Here is a 23989-nt window from a genome sequence, read left to right as displayed (position 1 = left end):
TGCGACCAGTCGGTTGAGAAATATCCGTGGAGTTTTTCGGACCAATCCCTGCTAAGAATTAAACCATAGAATTCAGGGATATCAGCTACTAGAATGTCGATAACCTGGCATACCTTCGGGTTAGACGACAATCTTATGGTCACTTGATTAAGTTCACCAATCACTTCGACTTGAGATCGATCAAGCTGAACTATGCACACTGCGGATTTTTGTGGTTGAACATTCAATTTGGCACATATTGATCTGGGTAAAATATTCGTTGAAGCACCAGAATCAACCAAGCAATTGTGCACTTTTTTATTGAAAATTTCATAAGTGAGAAGAAAAGGAGGAATATGAGATCTTGATCTTCCTCCAATCAAGGCGATGTCATTTGGATCAATCTTATTGATCGTGTTGGTTGGAGGTCTTCCCATGTTGTGGGAAGCTACAGCTGTAGGTAAAGATGTAGTAGGCATGACATGTAATTCTTTCATCATTATTTTCTATTGATGTTTCAATTTGCTCAACTCATAAAGAGTGATATTAGCCCTAGTCTTTTTCATGTCATCGATAATGTTATACTCCCTTTCATCCGACACTATCAGTGTTCTTGATGGAGGTGCTTGATCTGATTGGACTGGGCTAAATTGGGTCTCTCTAGCGGTTGTTTTCTTTGTTGCGACCTTATCTTTTGTTGCAGGGCTTGTGCCCTTCTATTTAGGGGTAGTTTGGGGAGGATCAAGTTGATTTTTGCTTCGTGTGCTAACTGGAAATGCTTCTTGATCTTCTTCTTGTGGCAGGATGAAATCCCACATTCCTTGTAGTTCCACAACTTCTTCATCATCGGTCTGCCCTTCAGTGGTATTTTCTTCTTCTTCTTCTTCTTCTTCGGATTCGATGTTTGAGACAACATTGGTTGGTTTCACATCCATGGGAGGATTTGTTTTAAAAGCTCTGTAGGGATTTTTTGAAGAAGTTTCTGCTACTTGTTTTCTTATGTCAATCATCTCATTGGACATGGCCTTTAATACTTTTTTTAATCCTTCCATATCAAAAGGATCTTTCGTTTGCTTCTTCTTGGTGTCTTCTTTGAAAGAGATTTTCTTAGATTTGCGTTCCTCTATTGTAGATCTCTTTTCTAGGGCTACTACGCGTTTTTCTACTGCTAACGCCTCTGTCAAGTTTTCAATTAAGGTCATCTTGTTTTCCCTATCTATGAAGATAGCCAAGTTTGATGGTAAGGCCGTGATATACCATTCACATCTTACTTCCTCGTTGGGTTGAGAAGCAGCGGGAATTTTGTTGAGGATCTTATTGAACCATAAATTGAAATCTTTAATGGGTTCTCTAGCCTCAGCTTTAAGATTGGATAGGTCATTGATCAATGTCGCTGTTGATCTGTCATCACCGAACTTGGTAAGGAATTGACTTTGAAAAATGTCCCAACTTGTGATAGACCCGGAAGGTAACGAAAAGTACCATGACCCGGCTGTTCCTTGCATTGTATAGGGAAAAAGGCGGACAACAGCATCTTCGTTGGTAACTCCATTGAGATTAACAGAAAGCATGAAATTATTGATATGCTCTTCAGCTAGCATGCTTGTTTCTGGATTGAATTTGGGTAGCCATTTCTCAGGATGGGCCAGTATTGGGCTCAGGGGTGGAGGCATTAAAACCGCCCCAGGATTGTTCCATGGAGACTGGGCCATCGTTGAGCTACTAGTTAATGAAAGTGCAGAGGGTGATCCCTGATGCTGGGAAGATGAAGATATTATAATCTTTGATGATTGAAGAGGAAGGGTTGTGGAAGATGGATGAGTGATTTGGGATGAAGATGTGGGTGGCTGACTTCGCGGTGAGGGAGTTGAAATGGACGAAGTAGATGAAAGAGTCTCACTGTCAGACTCTGGTGGTGTTTTCCTTGCTCTTTTCCTAGTGGGGAGAGGAAGTTCAGTTGGCTGGATGCCAAACTTTTCACTTTTCAATTTGGTCAGGGGATGAGCAGGGTTGTACTGCGAAGTCACGCTGCTTTTAGATTTATCAGACCTCTGATTAAAAATAGAGAATCCCTGGTGTTTACGAATCAAAGTTTGAATTTCAGGGGGTTCAATGATAAGTTGGTCTGATATGTTAGGGTATGTAGCAGCGGTGGATACTCAAGCGACTTCTAACTCCGGATTTAACCGTACTGGAGAAGTCGGGGGAGTTGATGAGGGTGATTTACTCTCAGAATGGTATTTAGATTTTGATTTAGGTGCCATTCATAGTTCGTGCCCTCCTTCTAGCGCCAAATATGTTGAGGGCCCGGAAATCGGGTCAACAATAAGGGGGATACCCACCCGGTCCGGAACTTGGTTGGCAGCTCCTTGTCCGTTTGGTATAGCAGGTCTGACTGGGGATAATGGGACCAGTTTCCCGATGTAAGGGGTGTGTGTGTGTGTAGAGTTTGATGATGCTGATCTAGAAGTATTTTAAGCTAATTTAATTCTAACTTCTAAACTGACTCTATGCTATTGTAATATAACAAAAACAACACATCTAATCTATGCTAACTCGGGGTAGATTTCCTCTATTATGCGATCTAAAAAGCTTTCGAACAATAACTGGTAATAAAGATCATTCAACTATCATAAGAATAGAAATCAATTAAGATAAACCATTATGCATAAAAAGTTAGGCAAAATAGTTGTGAACAACATATCGCATAATAAGTTATTCATATGTCAAGCACAAATAAATGACTCCACCGTACATAAGTGCCAAATGGTAACCCACACATTCATACATTAACATATAAACAACTCAGCTGCATATCACTCTAAGAATATAAGCAGAAATTGGTCAAGAGATAAAAGTACCATTTATGACTGATTTCACTCACAAACTTCAAGCAATAACGATTTATCTCTACTTGTTCTAACATCTACTAAGAGTACAGAAGTGCAACATCAGTAGCAGACATTAAAATGCAAACATAAATAAATCTCGATCCATCCATTCATCAAAAACCCCCTCCGAGGGTGCAAAAGTGCATGTTCCGAGGACAAGTTTTTTGACAAATTTCCGGACCCTTCTCCAAATGCCATGAGAAGGGTTAAATACTACTAACTAATTAATCTTAATTACACAAATTTAGGAAACGGCTTCAAATGACCGCCCTTTTACTAAAACAAATTTATTTCTAAAAATTGAATCTAATTTCTAACCGTTTCTGTATCTGCTCCTTAGTGCTGTAAGCAATGCAACGTTCGCCTGGAAAGAGTCGGCTGGTTGTCTTTTCCTTTCGTTCGAGTGATAAAAGTAGAAATAACAAGAGCTGGCACCTCTTTCTGACAAACTAGAAGATATTTTCGAAAATCTTCCTCTGGCTGGGTGTATTCGCTGTGTGTATACTTAGTATAACCCAGATTTCTTTCAAACTGATTGTGCTGTTGCTATTTCGGTTTCCGGCCGTGCGAATGACTCAATGAGTTAAAGATTTTGTTGCCTGAACCATCTTTTGTATTGAAAATTGCTTCCGTTCTTTGTTCCAGGCTTTTCTGGAGCGTCCTCCCTCTTTAGCGTTTTTCTTTTTGCTTTACCCAGTCTGAGCTTCAGGATCTTTGTAAACATGCTGCTTTTGTGCGCCTTTGACTCTGAGTCTTGGATAGTCTATTTCCATCAGTATCTGTTGAGTGATACTCTAGAATCCGCGGTCCTGCTGCATGCGGCAATCATTTGCGAAGGCATCTCCTCTCTGTTCTCCTAGTATTGGCGCTTTCCCCTTTTCCTTAGATGTTTCCTGCATATTGATTTATATTAGTTGCTGCCTTACAGTTTACGCAAAGGAAAAGAGAAATGACGAAAAGATTGACATGAAAGCTTTAAGTTCTAATGAATGCATAATCATGACACTCATAATGACTTGACTCTTCGAAAAATGCAACACAATCATTCTTGGATACTTTGGCGTACAATCATTAATTTCCCTTAAGGTGCGCGCTCAATTTTGGGTTTACAGACTATGTCGAGGAAATTTTGCGATGAGTGGTTTCTGCGATTCGCATCGCAGTATCGAGGATTGCGATGTCAAGAAGTGTCATCGCAGGAATTGATAGTCTCATTCATCGCAGATCGCAGATTGTAAGATCGCAGATTGTAAGATCGCAGATCGCATTTTTCATTCAATCACTGTGTGCTGCTTATGCGATGTTGCGATATGCGACATCGTATATCGGCCGTCGGCGATTCCTTAAGATTTTTCATTTAAGAGCGCTTTCAATATATGCGATGCGATGAATTTCGCGTCGCTTCTTCGCAGCTTATTTATGCGCATAGGAAACGCTTCACTTTCTCTTCGCAACGCGATCTAGCTTTAGGGAGTTAAAATACAAAAATTTTGATAAAAATATTTTTTGGATTTTTTCTTAAGAGTCCCCCTTTGCTTGGTGTTATTGCTAATATCAAACAAAGAGGGGGGTTGTTGGTGACCACAACAGATTGTTAAGAGGTCTTTGTTTCAGCCGGATATATACCCCAGGAATTTTGTACACCCCTCCACGTGGGGGGGTGCGGGGGGGACTTGTCCCCCCCGCGAGGGCCGATCCCCCCCGGCTGGGGGGTCCGGGGGCCAGCAGCCCCTGGCGGGGGCTCGAGGGATAAAAACAGATGTAAAATTGCCTTGTAAAAGTATAGTAATTTCTAGTCAATCTGGGCCGTTCATTAGGCAGATGATCTGATGGTAGAACTTATGTTTAGTTTAGGGTTTTTTTTCCCTAGAAGGCAACCCCTCTCTTTGTAGGAGGGCATTGTATTTGAGGCTGTGTAATAGGTGTGTATTCTGTGAGAAAGAAACAGAGAGGTGAGGTTGTGAGAGAAAACAGAGGATATTACAGCGAATCTGCTGTAGGTTTTGTCTTTTCATTTTGCTGGATATTAGAAAGGAAGGACTAGCTGTTCGAGGTGGACGTAGCCCAAATTGGGTGAACCATGTATATCTGTGTCTCTCTTGTTTTATACGTTTTCTGTGTTTATATTTCTGCAATATTTTATGTGTTCCATTGCTCCGTAATATATGCTTTCACATGAAGCCTGGCCCAGATCGAGGTAGGTAGTATCAGCTATCAAGACCTTTTTTACTGATTCCTCTTTGGTTAGAAAAATGGTGGAATTGTAGTTAACAAGTCGTCTCTAATGTATCTTGAAGATTGGGATCTCACGGACAGTAGAAATGGTCTTGCAAAATTGCCACACAAGCTACAGTAGTCAGTGCAAAGAGAAGATACGAAATTGGAAATTCGCTGCGTTGGTATGAGGAGGTCCCGTATGCGGCACCCCAGCTAGAGCTAAAATCCTATGAAGGGGTGTTATGTGTTAACCAAGTAGAGCAGAAGGAGCATTATCGATTGTGAGCATTGGTAGAAATAATGAAGCAGGAGCTAGAAGAAGCATTGCAGGAGACAAAGAAGGCACAACAGAACGAAGGGTGTCACTCATAGGGAGGTGAACCGCGGAGCCTAGGCAGCGCGTCTCGCCATTACCGACGAGTGACTCGGGACAATTCACGATGATTTTGTTGGGGGCCTGTTGAGTAGCGGAGGTCCCGCGTAACAGTTTTGGGGCTTAGAGCCTATAAGTTTGGATGAAAATATTGTAAAACTTTGAAATATGCGGGGTGCAAAATGGAATAGGTTGAGTCAAAGGGTTGTCCACCCAAGAAATAGTATCGAATAATAGTAAGTAAGTTGGCCTGCCCATGGTCCGCAGACCATGGGAATGTATAAATAGAGCAAGGCTCTAAGGGTAGGAGGTAGTTTTTTGGGGTTTTGGATGTATCTTACTGCTATGGGTCTGTGAAGATAGTATATTATGTGTCTGTAAGTTCGAGTCAAGGGTGTTGTTGGGTAGATAGAGGCTCTGCAGCTGTGTTCGCAGAGGCCCGGTAGAGTCCGCAACTGTGCGTGCGAACCCCTACAGCTGAGTGCACAGGGCAGATCTGGATGTATTGGGGAAAGAGTTGAATAAAGATAAGTTGGTTCTGAAATACTGTGTTGAATCTGAAATATTGTGGATTTGGTTAATTCATGGTAGATATATCTGTTTGATCTATGTGCTTATGCTTATGTTATGAGTTTATGCAAATCTTCAACTTTTCTTGGTGCGCGAACTGGTTATCTCTATTAAATGTTTGCTTAAAGACAATAAAAAGTAGATCTGATCTATAATAGCTCATTAATAATAAGTATTAAGGAATTGCCTTGCTTCGGATCTACGTGGAAGTAGAGTAGCGCAAGCCCACAGAACGGTGCGCAAATCATCCAGGCCACATCAACACATCCCAAGGCTGCGGAAACCTTATTCCAGCACCCTCCCCTGCTACCTCAGGTGAGACCTCAGTCTGCGCTCCACGGGCTACTGCTGAAAGGGTCGGTAGCTGCGGGATTTGTTTGGCTAAATAACTCTTCTGAACCTGGGTCAGGCCCCTATAAGCCAACACTGATCCTGGGTTGTAATTCACTGTTTAGAATGTTCATGGCTGAATGAAAAAAGTCTTCAATAAAATTCTTATAAGTGAATTCTTGTTGTTCTCTCATGACCCATGAGGTCCAAAATATTACTGGCTTCTGATTACTTGCATCATCAAGCTTCTCAATGAAAATTTAATTTGTCTCCCTGATAATAGAGGAACATATAAACCAAAATTGAGGTGTAATTGAACACTTGTTCTGTAGGAAATTTGATGAACTGTTCATGGATATTATCAGCCAAGAATTGACTGAAGTTGAACACCAAGGAGGGCTTTTTGTCTGTGGAAAATATGGAGAGGAGTCCTAAAATGGTCCCATCTACCCATTGATCAAAATAATAGCCTAAAATGTAAGAAATCATGGAAATAATTTGCTTGGCTTGATCAGGGAAGATGGAAGAAGGATATGGAGGATTCTTTTTGGGTAATTGGGCATTCTCTGGCAAGAAAATCTCAAAAATTCTGGCTCTAGTGGCAAAATCCAGCTTTTGAAAAAGCTTGGTGAGGACTTCTAGGGAGAAAGGAGTAACATTTTCCACACTGGGGGCCAACATCATTTGGTCAATGGATTGGGATGTAATGGTGAAAAGAATGTCACCTTTAGGGGAAATGATGGCTCTTTGGGCAGGGACATAGCATGCTTGACATATTCTGGTAAATTCTAGGGCTTGGAATGTCAAGGGGAAATTATATTGGGGAGGTTGGACTCCTAGAGCCCGATTTCATCACTTTTATCTATGTGTTTATCTTCTAGCCAATAATATAACTCAAGAAAATCACAGTCACACTAGGCTTCATTTATCCTGTAATCCCTATTAGCTAAAGGTACATGATCAAAATATAGAGGAGGGGGAATTAAAGGATTAATAGGATTATCTTGAGTTTTAGTTTTTGGATGCATGACTCTAAAATATGAGTACAGGATAAAATTGTAGAAGAGCTTATCGGGCACAGTAGAAAAACAGACTGTCAGATGAAAATGAAAGGGAATTGTCAATTTTATGTTGTGATATGGCAACATAATTGCTCTGATAGAGACTACTATGGGAAACAATGGATGACAGAAGACAACAGTAAAATGCAAGAGAGTGTCAAGATGAATGATAAAGAATAGAAAAAGATGGGTTCCGTAAGTTTTAAATGCCGCAGAGAATCACCCCATTGAAATGGCGCAGGACCGTTAGGCCTAAACGGTTACCTGAGAGAAGTTGAATTTAATGGAGAACAATCATTTGGCTAGGAAAGCATTTAATTGGCTTAATGGTTATGCCATGTGGTGGGTGGGGAGTGGTGGAGGAAGCATGGTAGGGCACGGTAGAGCGAAAGAGGGAAAGTGGTTTTCGGAGGGGGTAGGGAGCGGTTTCTGGTATTGGTGAGGGGGGGTGCGAAATCCTGAGGATGCGACATGTAGGGGATTGGGCTCAACGGGAGAAAATTATTTCTAGACCCCCCCCCCCCCCCGAAGTAAAGGTAGAATGATGAAGGGGGGGGGGGGGAAATGGATATGGGCTATGGATGAAGTGCGGGATCAAATCCTAATGATGCTAACCAAAACACATTTTAACCATAAGTGACAAAAAGAACTTTTTCCGTTGGTGCTTTTACATTTTTGCATTCCCAACTTAGGATAAGTTTAAAATAAACATACAAAAGTACTTTATTCCCATAGCACACATATTTTCCCTTTTTGAACTTAGGCTATGGTATAAATGATGAAATATATAAAAGACTCTATCCCGTCGTGCATATTATGGATTTTTCATCATACCATCAAAACTTAGGATAAAATTTACATAAGCAAATATTTACCAAATCACCTAATCTACCTACCCTTAACTAGACTAGTATTTTTATATTTGTTTCTAGGGTGCACTTAGACTAGCAAACCCATTTTATTTTCTTTTATACATAATGAAAAACTACCTAACCTATCCCTTATTTCTCATATTGATCCAGATTAAACAGTTGGATTAATGTCATTTTCTACCTAACTAATGATTTACCCAGATTAAACTATTGTGTAAGCATTTATTCTCTAACTTAATTTATAGAAATTTAAAGGCGTTTAATCATGATTAAACTAAAAGCTAGTGATTGTGGCATTTTGAACAAGCTGCACAAAACCTTTTATTTTTCAGTAATGAAGAAAAATTATCTATGAGTAGTGGCATTTAGAATTGCAACACATTCAATAATATTCCTTTTTTTTACTTTTCTTTCTTTTGGTGGGGTTTAATATTTCTTCTTTTCTCAATATTTTTTGTAATTTCTCTTCTTCTTCTTCTTTTTTTATTTTTTTTATTTTTTTATTTTTATTTTTATTTTATTTATACCCTCTTTTCATTTTTTAATTCTTTTTCTTTTATTTGGAAATCATTGGAAGATTGAAAATTATTTACAAAATAAGATTCCTGAGATATAATTCTCAATTACCATGAGATCTTATCAATTATAGGACCCTGACAATGGCTCCAGTTGGGGATGGCACTCTCCCTGTGAGGTTCCAAGAACATGTGATCAGTAGCCTTGAGTGTTCTATTTTAGCAATATCCATATTTGATTTCTTTGTTGTTGTACTTGTGGTAACACATCAATAGAAGCTTAGGGCCTTCTCTATGGGCTTCAACTTCTGTTGATAGGTCACTGAATACAAATAATAAAGACAATGATATTTACAATGATAAATGATAAGAAAACTTCTATTGCTCAAAGAAATAATGTTTGAGCATCCTGCCATTGACAGGTGCACAAGGTAATTCTGTCACATCCAAATTTTTGATAAAGAATGCATTATGCCCTCTGAAAGCATAAATGACATAAGGTCCCTTCCATAAATTGTCAAATTTTCCATGCTTCCCTTTGTCTTCTCTTCCAGAATCCAACTTTAAGACTTTATCACCCAAGGTGAAATCATCTGCTTTTGTCCTTCTGTAAAAACTTTGTTGATATTCTCATGGATGACCTAAGACTTATTATAAACTTCTTCCCTAGATTGCTGCAACTAGATTGCCTAATCAATTTTGCTTTGAATGTCATTTGGCTCATCCTGCAATTCTTGAATTAACTTCATGACTGTAACTCCCAAAGAGGATAGAAAAAACACATCCAATCCATAAACCAATTGGTATGGTGACATGCCAGTTGATTTATTTTTGGTGAGCCTATCAGCCCAAAGTGCATTTATGAGCTTATTGTGCCACAACTTTTTTTGTCTACTAATAGCTTCTTGATAATATTTACCAAAATTTTATTTCAAGATTCAGCCAATGATCCAGGTGGATGTTGGTGGCCACCCACCTAGCCCATTTGGACCCCCACAACTGTCTCTTTCAGTCTTTTCAGTTTCCTTAATTGTAGCAAAACTTACTATTTTTAGTACTTTTTCGGGTCCTGAACTTTCGGAGCCGTTTTGAGGCCCTAAACGACGGTTTTTTGGGAATCTGGGGCAACATGGGTCCATAGACCCATGTTGCCTCCCAAAATGGTAGTACTCGGATAGATCTTTCTAACGAGCTATCGTACGCGTCAAACGGAGATCGTATGCCAAAGTTATGACCCCGGGAAATTGATGTACCAATTTACCCAAACGGGGCCCACAATTTGGCGTTTCATCTTCTAGGGTTAGGTTTTGGGATGTGAAGGGTTTTCCATTATTTCTCAACAATAAATAGGCCTTCGAGCCTCATTGTAACACAGTTCAGAACAGTTCAGAGGCATGTAGCCGCACATCTCTTCTCAGAGATAAGCTACCATCGCCCTAGCTGGTTTATTTCCCTTTCTGGTTGTAAGCATATTTCAGTATTTTCCATTAATGAAATGAAGTATTATTTCCGCTGCATCTCTGTATTTATGGTTATCGCATCTCTATATTTATGGTTATCTCTGTAATCTATTGCATTCCTGTTTAAATCCGGATCAACCAACCCATTACCTTGTGGGTAATAAGTATTTGAATGTCCCATTGTGATATGGTATTTATTGCAGAAATATATCATTTTCTTAGACCTAAAGGCTACAACATTGTCTGTAATAAGCTTGTTTGGGCAGCCAAATCTAGACAGGATATTGGTTTCTAAGAATTTGATGATAACAACATATGTGGCTAGTCTAGAAGGAGTGGCCTCAATCCATTTGGTGAAGTAGTCAGTAGCAGTAAGGATCCATTTATGTTGAGTAGAGGATGGAGGATGGATTTCTCCAATGAAATCTAATCCCCACTGTTGGAAAGGGATTTCAACAGATATGGGCTTTAAAGGTAGAGTCAAAAGCTTTATTTTTCCCTAAAATATTTGACACTTGTGGCAAGAGGTTACCTTTTTATGAACATCTAGAAAAAGTGTAGGCCAGTAAAAATCAGCTCTAAGGATCTTATTGGTAGTAGTTTTCCAATACAAATGGCCACCATAGTCACCCTCATGGAATTCTTGCATTGTTGTTTCTGCATCATCTCTGAATAGACACTTTAGTAGAATACCACCAACATCTTTCCAATATAAAACATTTTCTGTGATGTAAAATTTAACTGCTTTTAACTTAAAAAATATAGCCTTTGTTTTTGTTAGACTAGGAGGAGCATTTAAATTAAATAAAACATAAATAAGGTCTGCATACCAGGGTGAGATTATGAAAGCCTCATCTAGTGGTGGAGTCATCTGTTCCTCTTGATCATCCAATCCAGCTACAAAGATGATATCTAAAGCATTAAAATTAGATTCAAGCATCAATTTGGCTAATCCTTGTCCTTTGATAAGCTTGGTTGGCTTGATTTCCATATCGTATTCTAGTATGATGGAAATTCATTTGCCTCTTTTTCCATATGGTCCATTGTGTGTCAAGATATCTTTAACTACATCATTCGGTACATAAGAAATTATATGAGAATGAATGATATATACTCTGAAATATTTAATTGTTTTTATCAGTGCGAAAGCCCGTTTCTCCATCATGTTGTAATTGAGTGCAATATCCCTTAAAGCCTTGCTAAAGAAATAAATGGGCTATTCGTATCCATCATCATTTTTCTACAAAAGGACAACCGCAACAGTATGTTCAGAAGCAAAGGAAAAAATTATGGAATCTTTAGTAAAATCTGGACTATTAAGGATTGGTGCCTTTGTTAATGCTTGTTTAACCTAGTCGAATGATTGCCTAGCTTCAAGGTTCCACTTGTTTTCAGAATCTCGTTTTAGCATGTTTGTGATGTTTCTGAAAAGTTTTGCAAGGTTAGGGATAAATATTCTCAAGAAGTTTGTTCTCCCAATAAATGACTAAAGTTCTTTAATATTACTTGGATGATTTATTTTCAGAATAGCTTAAATCCTTTTAGGATCAATTTTAATACCTTCCTTAGATATGATATGACCAAGAAGTTTTCCCTCTTCAAGGCCAAACACTATTTTCTTAAGATTTAATGAAATCCCAAACCTCATACATTTTTCAAAGACTCTTCTCAGGTGCATCAAATGTTCTTCATTAGTTTAAGAATATACAATTATGTCATCTAGATAGATCACAATAAATATGCCAATTTCATCAGCAAAAAACAATACCCATTTCTCTTTGAAATGTGGCTCCAACATTAGTTAATCCAAAAGGCATCTTCACATACATGAAGGTACCCCATGGAGTAGTAAAGGTTGTTTTATCCTGATCCTCTAGATGAACTAAAACCTGATTATAACATGAGAAACCATCTAATAAATAAATCCTAGAAGATCCAACTACCTTTTGTAGAGTATGATCCATTTTAGGTAAGGGATAGTTGTCCTTTAAGGAGACTTTGTTTAGGTTCCTTAAATCTATGCACAATTTGATTTCACCTATTTTCTTCCTAGTTGGCACAATATTGGAAGCCCATTTAGATTACCTAAGAGGAACTATGATTTTAGAATCATACATTCTTTTGATTTCCTTCTCAATTAAACGCATTAGAACCGGATTTATTCTATGAAGCTTTTGTTTAAAGGCTTTCTGATCTTCTTTAACTGGAATTTTATGTTGTATGATTTCTATATCATATGTTTTAAGATATTCATAGCTCCAGGAAACAACATCACTAAATTCCTTGAATAAAGCAATATTTTTTTTGTTTTTAATTTGTTGGGGTTGATTTAGACAGTTTTATGATTTTGGGGTCTTTTTCAGTACCTAAACTACAATATTCAACTGTTGTTCCCGAGGCTCTATTTTAGATGTTGAGATTGCAACAAGATGATGGAGCTTAGTGAAAAGAGTCGCCTTCACTAAGTGGGCCCGCAGGAAAATTATGGCGCAAGTTCTATTTTTGATCACAATGTGGATGATCACAGTGTGAGTGATCACAGTGTGAGTGATCACAATGTGGGTGACCAAAGTGTGGGTGACCACAGTGTGGGTGATCAAAGTCTAATTTCAGACTGGCTGTCAAAAATAGAAAAGTCAAATATTATTGTCTCATAATAATATTTGGACTATAAACTTGATCTTATTCTCTTGGAGCACTTCAGGTTGAGCTACAGATGTGGCCCATGCAGCTGTCAAAAGGAAGTATGCTTTTCTTATGAGTCAGTTGAGTTGTTGCATGCATGACTTCAGTTAGAACTAAATCAGTTGAGTTTGGTGGAGTTGATTGTGGAGTTGATGGAGTTGTGTTCAGTTTGACTTGGTTAAACTAGTTGTAGTTAGTCTAACTGCAAATAGACTAATGATGAGTTGTTAAACTAATTATTAACTCATAATACAACTATAGAATACATCAGTTAACTCAGTTGCATGTCAGTGCATGTTCAGTTCAGCAAGGACAGGTGTTAGAGAATCAGATTGCTATCAGTTGTGACTATAGTTGTGCATCAGATCTTGCACAATCAAGGGATTGAGTATGCCAATGAGTTTTCTCATGTATTTTCCCAGTTTGTAGCTTCTACTCACGTCTTACTCATTTTGAGTGATTCTTTGGAGGTGAAATACGAGTTTGGTAGACCATTCTCATTCATTCTTGAGCAGGTATTGAGCAGTGGAGGTAGGCAAGTAGTGGAATAGATTTGGAGATTAGATCTTAGCTATATTGTGTGTAACAGGTGGAGCTGGTACTGGATTGCTTGTGATAAGAATTGTACTTTGTAATGTTACATGGTCTCAATCATTAATATACAGATAGTGTGGGGTTTTTAGCAAGATGCTTTCCCCGGGTTACATACTGTGTTAATGTGTGAATGCTCTTGATGTTTTATTGTTATTGATGCTGCTATATTGATGATCAACATAGAGGAGCTTATGTATTGTGTATGTATTCCGCAATAGTAAATGATCAGGATAATCTCTATTGAATATGTGTTAAATTATCAAAATTTCTACATGGTATCAAAGCGAGCTAGATAATTGTAGAAAAAGTTTCTACATGGTATCAGAGCTGTTGATCATCAAATCTACTATTCAGGAAGTGTTTACATTCTATTTCTTCAGGCAGAGTTTGTAATCGGGCCAGGTAGCCTCTGGATTCATCCTTCCTTTGGAAGGTGAGATATCCGGTGAATGCCCATACAGTCAATCTCTGTACGAGAAATATTGTGTTCTCACGAATCTTAGATCTGAGGCGGTTGAGTTGGTTGCTGGTGGAATTCGAATTTGCAGCAGTGTTTTCTTGGTGACAATACAACAATGTCTTTCAACGGATTGCGATTGGAGTATGCTCTTGAGGGTAGCTCAAACTATATTGCATGGAAGGACAGGATGGAGGCAGTATTGGATAATAACGGGTTGAAGGAGTTCATAGATACGGATATCCCAAAGCCTACTGATGCTGCTGAGGCGGAAGTTTGGCAAAAGAAGACTGCAAAATGTCGAAGGATTCTGTTGGAGACCGTGAAGGATCACATTGTGTCCAGCCTCCATGGAAAGGCTACTCCATATTTGATGTGGAAATCATTAACAGAATTATTCCAAAGCAAGAGCGATCAGAGGAAGTTGGCGCTCAAAGATAAACTCAGAAACATCAAATGCGAGAAGGGTGACAGTATTCCCAAGTATCTCACGAAGTTCACTCAGTGTCGAGATGAGCTGGGAAGTGTGGGGTTTACTGTCGATGATGAGGACTTGGTGAGCTTAGCTCTCCTTGGTCTTCCAAAGAGTTGGCATTCCTATCAGGACTCTGTCAATGGTCGGGAGAAATTGCCAGGATGGGAAAGACTATGGTCAGATCTTGTGCAGGAGGAGATCAGGCGGAGTACCAGGGACGGATCTTCGTCAAAGGGAGATGATGAAGAGAATTGTGCTTTGGCTGCCAAAGCAAAGAAAGGGAAGAGCAAGAAAGCTTCTCAGTCTGGTGCGAAAGGCAAGAAGTAGGATATGTCCAAGGTGAAGTGTTTTCACTGTCACCAGCACGGACACTATGCCACTAATTGTCCGCAGAAGAAGAAGAACAAGCAGGCTACTGGATCTTCAGCAGGAGAGGCTCTAGCCTCACAGTTTGAGCTTGATTTTTCATTGATCGCATGCTTGGTTTCAAGTGTGATGGGATCAGTGTGGTTCTTGGACAGTGGTGCGTCTTTTCACATGACGGGAGATAGAGATTTGTTCTCTGATCTGGAGGACAAAGATCTTGGAGTGCACATCGAGATGGGCGATGATGGTAGATATAGTGTGACCGGTATCGGTAACATTTCCTTTGAGAGGGAGTCTGGTAAACCCTTCGTATTGAAGGAAGTCATGCATGTTCCAGGATTGACGAAGAATCTCATCTCAGTGGCGATGTTAGAAGACAAGGGGTATGATGTTGTTTTCAGCAAGGGAAAGGATTTCCTGCGCAGCAAGACAACTGGTGAGACCTGAAAGATAGGGGTTCGAGTGAGGAACCTTTATCAGTTGCATGTAGACGGATGCGCAGCAATGGCGGGCAAGGCAGAAGGATTGGTGAGCCGGGATGATGGTGAGTTGAATCACAGGAGATTGGGTCACCTTCACCATGGAGCCTTGAAGATACTGCAGCAGATCACTACAGGGCTTCCTAAAGGCACACTTGCACAGTCAGATCAGTGCAAGGGGTGTACTTTGGGGAAGTTTGTGAAATCCACCTTTCACGAGAAGGATAGTCGCGCCACGACGATCCTTGAGAGAATTCACACAGACGTGTGTGGACCTTTCTCAGTTGCTTCAACAGAAAAACACAGGTATTATGTGATTTTTGTTGATGATTTCTCTCGTAAGTGCTGGATCTTCTTCATGCAGAAGAAGAGCGAGACATATTCAAAGTTCTGTGAATTCAAAGCACTGGTCGAGAAGGAGTTGGGGAAGAAAGTGAAGGCTCTTAGGAGTGATAATGGTGGTGAATACATCTCGGACGAGTTCAAGGATTTCTACAAGGCAGAAGGGATTCGTAGAGAGCTCATAGCTCCCCATAACCCACAGCAGAACGGGGTAGCTGAGCGGAAGAATAGAACGATTGTGGGTGCTACACGAGCAATGTTGCATGATCAGGGCCTACCCCTTCACTTGTGGGCGGAAGCATGCAATACAACAGTTTATGTGCAAAACCGTTGTCCTCATCGAATACTTGGCATGAGTACACCTGAGGAGACTTATTCTGGTAAGAAGCCTGATCTTTCTCATTTGAGGATTTTTGGTGCTAACGTTTACATGCATATGACGAAGGATGCCAGGAAGAAGTTGGAGCCGACCGCAGAGGTTGGGATATTTGTGGGGTACACTGATATGCCCCACAACTATCGTGTGTATTTGCCAAACAGTGGTAAAACTGTTGTGCGACGGGATATAAAATTTCAGGAGGAGAAAGCCATGAAGTGTTCGCTTGAGAGGGAGCTACACTTGCATGCAGATGAGGAGCTATTAGTTCCTAAGGATGAGCTTCAGGACGTGGATCAGCCACAGGACGAGGTTCATGGAGTGGAAGAGACCACTCATGCAGCGCCAACCATCAGAGGGTGAAAGCGCTTGACAGAAGCTGAGCGACTGGCTCAAGATGCAGAGAAAGTTGTAGGACCACCTACAGCCCAACGCAGGCAGAGACAGTCACCTAATCGGTACACTAGATACATGGCTCTGATGAGCAAGTGTGTTGTGACTGAGCCATCCTCTTTCGAGGAAGCTATGGAGGATCCCACATGGGTAGACGCCATGGTGGAAGAGTATGATTCTATTGTCGGAAACAGTGCATGGGAGATTGTTCCTAGACTGGAAGGGAAATCAGTGGTGGGTTCGAGATGGATCTACAAGGTCAAGCAGGTAGATGACAGGAGTGTGGAGAAGTACAAGTCAAGATTTGTTGCTCGAGGCTTTTCACAGATAGAGGGGATCGATTATGAGGAGACCTTTGCACCTGTCGCAAGGTATTCTTCCATACGGACGATTCTTGCTCTCTCAGCGCAGATGGGATGGCACATTCATCAGATGGATGTGAAGATTGCGTTCCTCAATGGAGTCATTGAGGAGGAGGTGTACATTGAGCAGCCCGAAGGCTTTGAGGTCTTCAGCAGTGAGTCGCATGTGTGCAGGCTCAAGAGAGCGCTGTATGGGTTGAAGCAAGCACCACGTGCTTGGTACACACGGATAGACAGCTATTTCATAGGACTTGGATTCTCCAAGAGCGAGGCGGATCCTAACCTATACCAGATTGTGGTGGAGGGTAAGTTATTTATCATTGTACTGTATGTTGATGATTTGATTCTAACGGGTGATGAGCTGTTGATACTGTCATGCAAGAAGGATCTTGCTACAGAGTTTGAGATGAAGGACTTGGGCCTCCTTCACTATTTCCTAGGATTGGAAATATGGTAGTGCAGTGGTGGACTATTTTTTTCTCAGGGCAAGTATGCTTGGGAGATACTAGAGAAGTTCAACATGCATGGCTGCAAGCCTGTTGATACTCCTCTTCCTGGAGGTTGGAGGAAGGAGGATGCCACTTCGGGAGAAGAAGTGGATGCCACTGTTTATCGACAGTTGGTGGGGTCGCTGATGTATTTGTTCAATACACGACCTGATATATGCTATGCAATTAACCAGCTTTCACAAGCTATGGTTAAGCCTACCAAGCTCTTCTGGAAGGCGGGCAAGCATGTATTGTGCTACTTGAGAGGCACATCGGGATATGGTTTGTGGTACAGACAGGAGGATGAGGTGAAGCTATGTGGCTTCACGGATGCAGATTGGGCAAGGAGCCCAACGGACAGAAAGAGCACATCAGGAGGGGTCTTCAGTATTGGATCGACAACAATTTCTTGGTACAGCAGGAAGCAGAGATCCGTGGCACTCAGTTCAGCGGAGGCCGAGTATATGGCAGCAAGTTTGGCTGCATGTGAGGCTATATGGATGAGGAAGATCCTGGTTGGTTTGTTCAATTCTCATTTGGATCCTACTGTGATTTACTGTGATAACCAGAGTTGCATTAAAATCTTGGCTAATCCTGTATTTCATGATAGATCTAAGCATATTGACATCAGGTACCATCATATCAGAGATTGTGTGCAGCGGAGGATCATGTTGCTTTCATACATTCCAACGGAGGATCAGGATGTTGATATTCTGACGAAGGCTCTCACTAGGAGCAAATTCGAGTACCACCGAGGCAGGATAGGGGTTGTTGATAATCCATATCTTGTCGAGAGGGAGTGTTGAGATTGCAACAAGATGATGGAGCTTAGTGAAAAGAGTCGCCTTCACTAAGTGGGCTCGCAGGCAAATTATGGCGCAAGTTCTATTTTTGATCACAGTGTGGATGATCACAGTGTGAGTGATCACAGTGTGAGTGATCACAATGTGGGTGATCAAAGTCTATTTTTAGATTGGCTGTCAAAAATAGAAAAGTCAAATATTATTGTCTCATAATAATATTTGGACTATAAACTTGATCTTATTCTCTTGGAGCAATTCAGGTTGAGCTACAGATGTGGCCCATGCAACTGTCAGAAGGAAGTACACTTTTCTTATGAGTCAGTTGAGTTGTTGCATGCATGAATTCAGTTAGAACTCAATCAGTTGAGTTTGGTGGAGTTGATTGTGGAGTTGATGGAGTTGTGTTCAGTTTGACTTGGTTAAACTAGTTGTAGTTAGTCTAACTACAAATAGACTAATGATGAGTTGTTAAACTAATTATTAACTCATAATACAACTAGATAATACATCATTTAACTCAGTTGCATGTCAGTGCATGTTCAGTTCAGCAGGGACAGGTGTTAGAGAATCAGATTGCTATCAGTTGTGACTATAGTTGTGCATCAGATCTTGCACAATCAAGGGATTGAGTATGCCAATGAGTTTGCTCATGTATTTGCCCAGTTTGTAGCTTCTGCTCACGTCTTACACATTGTGAGTGATTCTTTGGAGGTGAAATACGAGTTTGGTAGACCATTCTCATTCATTCTTGAGCAGGTATTGAGCAGTGGAGGCAGGCAAGCAGTGGAATAGATTTGGAGATCAGATCTTAGCTGTATTGTGTGTAATAGATGGAGCTGGTACTGGATTGCTTGTGATAAGCATTGTACTTTGTAATGTTACATGGTATCAATCATTAATATACAGATAGTGTGGGGTTTTTAGCGAGATGCTTTCCCCGGGTTACATACTGTGTTAATGTGTGAATGCTCTTGATGTTTTATTGTTATTGATGCTGCAATATTGATGATCAACGTAGAGGAGCTTATGTATTGTGTATGTATTCCGCAATAGTACATGATCAGGATAATCTCTATTGAATATGTGTTAAATTATTCAAAATTTCTACATTAGGCCTTTTAGCCACATCATTGAAATCAAATAATTCTTCTAATGGAACTAGACCTATAGGAAAAACGTTATCTTCAAGCTGGAGTGTTTCAAACTCTTATTTTTCAAGGTCTATTTCAACCAGTTTTAGTTTATTTATAACTTTATATATGGGTGTATTAACATCTAAATTATCTAATCAACTTTCTAGATTAGAGTGTTCAACAATTTGAGTATCTACATCAGATTCCAAATCAATACTATCATCTTGAAATTCATCTTTGGATTGCAGAAAACCTTCAATATGTTTATCATTTCCAAACACTTCCCAATACCTCATGTTATCAGGTACAACTGGTCATTGTTTTACCTCCAGTACATATTCTTGATTAGGATAAGGCATTTTACATGAGCTAGTTGAAATGGACAGATTGTTTGTAATGATATTTTGTTTTCTAGGAATTTCCAAAAGGTCATATTCAAGAAAACTCTCTAGAAAGTCAAGCACAAGATTTATGTATGCTCTCATCCTTGGATGTTTGGCTGAATATTCTCCTTTAATTTGTTTGATAATTAATTTAGCATCCCCTCGAATGGAGATTATTTTATCACCTAACTTTTTTAACAACTGCAATCCTAAAATAAGGGCTTCATACTCTGCTATGTTATTGGTACATTGAAAATTAAGCCTGTATGAGTGACCCTCGGCATGATTATTTCCTGTGTTCACTACCCAAATTCCTTCTCCAAAACCATCTTTGCTACATGAACCATCAAAACTCATGTTCCAAAGAGGTTCAGGAGGAGTATTCAGTTCTGTTATTTGTGTTTGGGTTGGATCCTTTTTAGAAATTTTAGTTTCAGCATTGATTACTTGAGTGTTGATATCCCCATCATTGTAAAGAATGAAAGAATCCAAATCTAAGTGAATTGAATAAAGAGTATAGTTGTGAGGTTTCTCTTGGCTACTCACCATGAATTTCATCAAGGTTTCCCTATATAATCTTATTTTCTACCCAAAAACTGGTATGGTGGCAAAGGTAATATCCATTTGTAGGGTTCCTTGTAATTTTTCTCCCCATGAGTGTGACAACAACATGCCATACCTAGGGGGAATATCTGCAACCACTATATCCATTACTAGACTCTTAGCTAGGATTTGTCCTAAAGTAACACATAGGTCTTTGATGAGACCCATACATCTTACTTTATTAGAATCAAATGAGTATAAGTCTTTATAAGGTCTAGTAATGTCAAGCCCTAATTTCTCTATAATAGCTTTAGGCATTAAGTGTTTGGAGGCTCCTGAATCTAACATAGAATTATGGAGGATTTTAGCAAGAATATTTAGGCTAACATAGAATGGAGTAACACCCCCTTCCTGTGGTTTACCTTCAACTTCTGGTCCAAATAAGAGTTTAGGCTGGTCATCATTCAAGTTTACAGAGTCAATGTTTTACCCTATGTTTAAAGCTTTCATTACTTGGGGTATGTACATATTTTTGTTCATTAACTTTGTGAGAGGTATATGGATTTTCAATTTTGCTAATTCATTCTCAATATTGAATGATGTTTGAATCTTCAAGTTGGGAAGTTCAGATTGATCTATGATTTGTTTTGTCATGGGCTCTTTTTGTTGATTGGTGGTTGGGATATCTGTTTGAGTAGTTTTAGAGACGCTGTCAACTATCTTCCTGACAGGGATTTCTACTTTTTCTTACCATAATTATCCACAGTTTTCTTAGGAAGACTATCTGTGGTTTCCCTAGGTTCAATTTCAAATGACTAATTTTTAGTAGGATTATATAATTTTTTGGAGTTGAGAGTGTCTGAATTCTTTTTTCTCCTAAGGTTATACTGCCTATGGACTTCCATTATGGTATTTTCAAACCCTTGTTTATATTGATCTGATTCTTTAGAATCTAGTTCGGTTTGGCTAGGAGAAAAAGTTTCTGCTTCTCTTGAGTGAGGAAAATTGTTTAATCCTCAATTATCCCCATCAAATTTATTTGATTATCATCCAAATCTTAAACGATATTCCCCTCATCATCTGTATAATTTTCCTGAAAAGGAGGCCAAACCTGTTGGTCTAGGCCATTTTCTTCTCTTTGTTTAATTTGGGCAACATTCCTTCTAATGTTTTGGTTTCCATTTTGAGGAGCATTTTGGTTTTCTCTCACTTGAGTTTAGTCATTTAGTTTTACTCTTTCCATCATTTGATTCACTACTCTCACTATGTTATTAATTTTATGATCAACAATGCAAGTAGAAGGCCCTTCTTTTATGGTAACACTTCATTCAGATTTCAATTTGGATTTCTTGGCTAAGATGTTAGCTTCAACTTTGATAGCATTTGCTTGCATTTCTTCCAAAGTTTTCGGGTCTCTTTCTCTAAGTCGATATTCCATGTCTAAATCAAAACCATCAGGAAAATCAATTAAAGCTAGGCCAGGGGAGGGATTGATGTCTTGGGGAATGGCATTGTAAACAATATTAAATTTTTCACAATATTCTTTCACACTTTCATTCGGTTTTCTTTTCAGTATTTTATATTCATTTAGGAGTTGAAGTGGATTTTTCTTTATCTCCCATCTAGCTAAGAAATTTTGATGGAAAGCATCAATGTTGGCTATATTTCTTGTAGGTAAACCCCTAAACCATTTCTTGGCATCACCTCCTAAACGTTTAAGGTCAAACATCAGCTTCATCTACTTCTTGAAGGTCAAACACATCATTCATTCTATCCACATGTTGTTGAGCAGTATAAGAACCAGTGTTATCAAAGGTCACAATTTTATATTGGAAATCTCTAGGCATAGAATTTAGCTAGCCTGGTAACACCAAAGGTGCATACCTACTTGCCATAACTAGTTTGGAAGATTGACTAGAAGATGGATCTGATGTAGGTGTAGTTATGATCATTACAGGTATAGTAGGAATAATAGTTTGAGATATCACAGGTGAGGAAGTTGAAACTATGGAATGAGAAGGACTGAGAGGCTGTAGATGAACAAACTAGGAAGATTGACTAGACAAATAGGCTGCTACAACTGTTGAAGCAGAAAATTCAATAGATTGTTGAATATAAGCTTCTTCAATAGATTGGTCCAAAACTGAAACTAGACCTTATAATTTGTCAAATTGCTGTAGAGATTGAAGATCAGGATCTGTTTCATGAAGCTGGGTTTTGGGTATGTATGGTTGCAATAGGGCTTTATCAATGACAATCTGATCTACAAAAACCTTAGATTTTGATCTAAACAAACTATGCTAGAAAGGAAAATCAAACTCTATATCTTGAATAGTTTCAAATTTCTCTGGAAGAGAGTTATACCTTGACAAAGGAATATTCTTAGGAAGAGAATTGAATCTAAACAAAGGACTATTACTACCTCGACTCTCTGTAAAAAGTCTCTTTCTCACCAATTTTTTTGGATTACCTATGAATTCAGCAGGGTTAGGATCAGGGTGAGCTCTAGTGAAAACTATTTTGGGAGCTAGGTCTATTAAAAATCATCACACAAGTAAAAATCAAATCAATGACACACTAGGATATTTACAAAATAACAACCTCAAATTTTGTATTTCATAATGATATATAAGTCTTTACTTCTAGAAGTATTGATTGAAACTAAGGAATAATAATGTTTTAGATTAAAAAGTACTCTTCCCCAGTATGGTCACCACTATGTTCTCGTTCTATATTTTTGAGGTTGAGGGAGTAAAACACATTGGACAACATCATAACCACTTTGGAAGCTAGGATCTAGCCCTGCCAGCTTCAAAGAGGGATCTCTCTATTTAATTTAGCTTTGTTTTAGGTGAATTTTATGCTAGTTATAATTGTACTTCATTGTTTTAATTTGATTTGTTTGGTTGCTTTGAGTGTTATAATTCCATTGGGCTATGGAGTCTATAAACTAAAATTGAGTTTTGTATCAATTTTTAGAGGATTTCTCACGTGGCAACCTAGGTTGCACTAATTGGATCTTTTCATAAATTAAATGAATGGTGAAATAGAAAAAGTGTAAGGCTTAGTAGATATTGAGGAGCAATTAAGAATTCCAAGATTTGACTTCAGTGGAAAACATTAAAATTATCAACAGCCAAAATAGGGTGATCTAAGTAACAAATCCTATTTATCACAGTTTTTGTTGATTAATTCAGAAATTTAGAATAACAGAGAAAGGAAAAAAAATGTTTAAACAAATAGACAGAAGAGACACATCACCATTTAGTACACCACATGAATCATGTGAAAGGTCCCTATATTATTGATGCTCCAACACTTTGAAAAATACATGTAGAAGGAAATTACATCCAGAAATCAACCCTTAAATACTTCAAATAGTGAAGAATTTATAATCAATTACAAAAATTCTTTACAAAATCACTATCAAACCGACAATGTATTATTAGCCTGATTGCAAACAATATCATCTAATCCTAGCAGACAAAAAGGCCACGTAGGCAACTGAAAGAAAACGTGGCCCTGTTTTGATGGTTTTTGTTATTGAGTCAACTTGAAATAGTGTTGTGATGCTGAACTAACCATCGTACTAGATATTATTCTTGAAATTTATTTTACTGCTCCTGAATTATCCTTCAATCCAGTAAATTGACCAATTATTCCCATATCTTTTCAACTATTATTGTCAGCTTTGTTACCCTGCGGTAAATTTTATCTACCTCTGTGTATTTGGCAAAGGTCAACTTCACAGTAAAAATATGTTTTACTTCATTATGTACATAGAAATCATTAGCCATGGTTTCCAAAAAGGCCTTTGCTATCATGCTGCCCTTAAGTCCACT

Source organism: Pinus tabuliformis, chromosome 7, assembly GCF_031772625.1.
Source record: "Pinus tabuliformis cultivar Carrire ecotype Pingquan chromosome 7, CPIR1, whole genome shotgun sequence".
NCBI lineage: Eukaryota > Viridiplantae > Streptophyta > Pinopsida > Pinales > Pinaceae > Pinus > Pinus tabuliformis.
The sequence above is the reverse complement of the archived record's forward strand: the minus strand, read 5'-3'. Positions refer to the sequence as shown.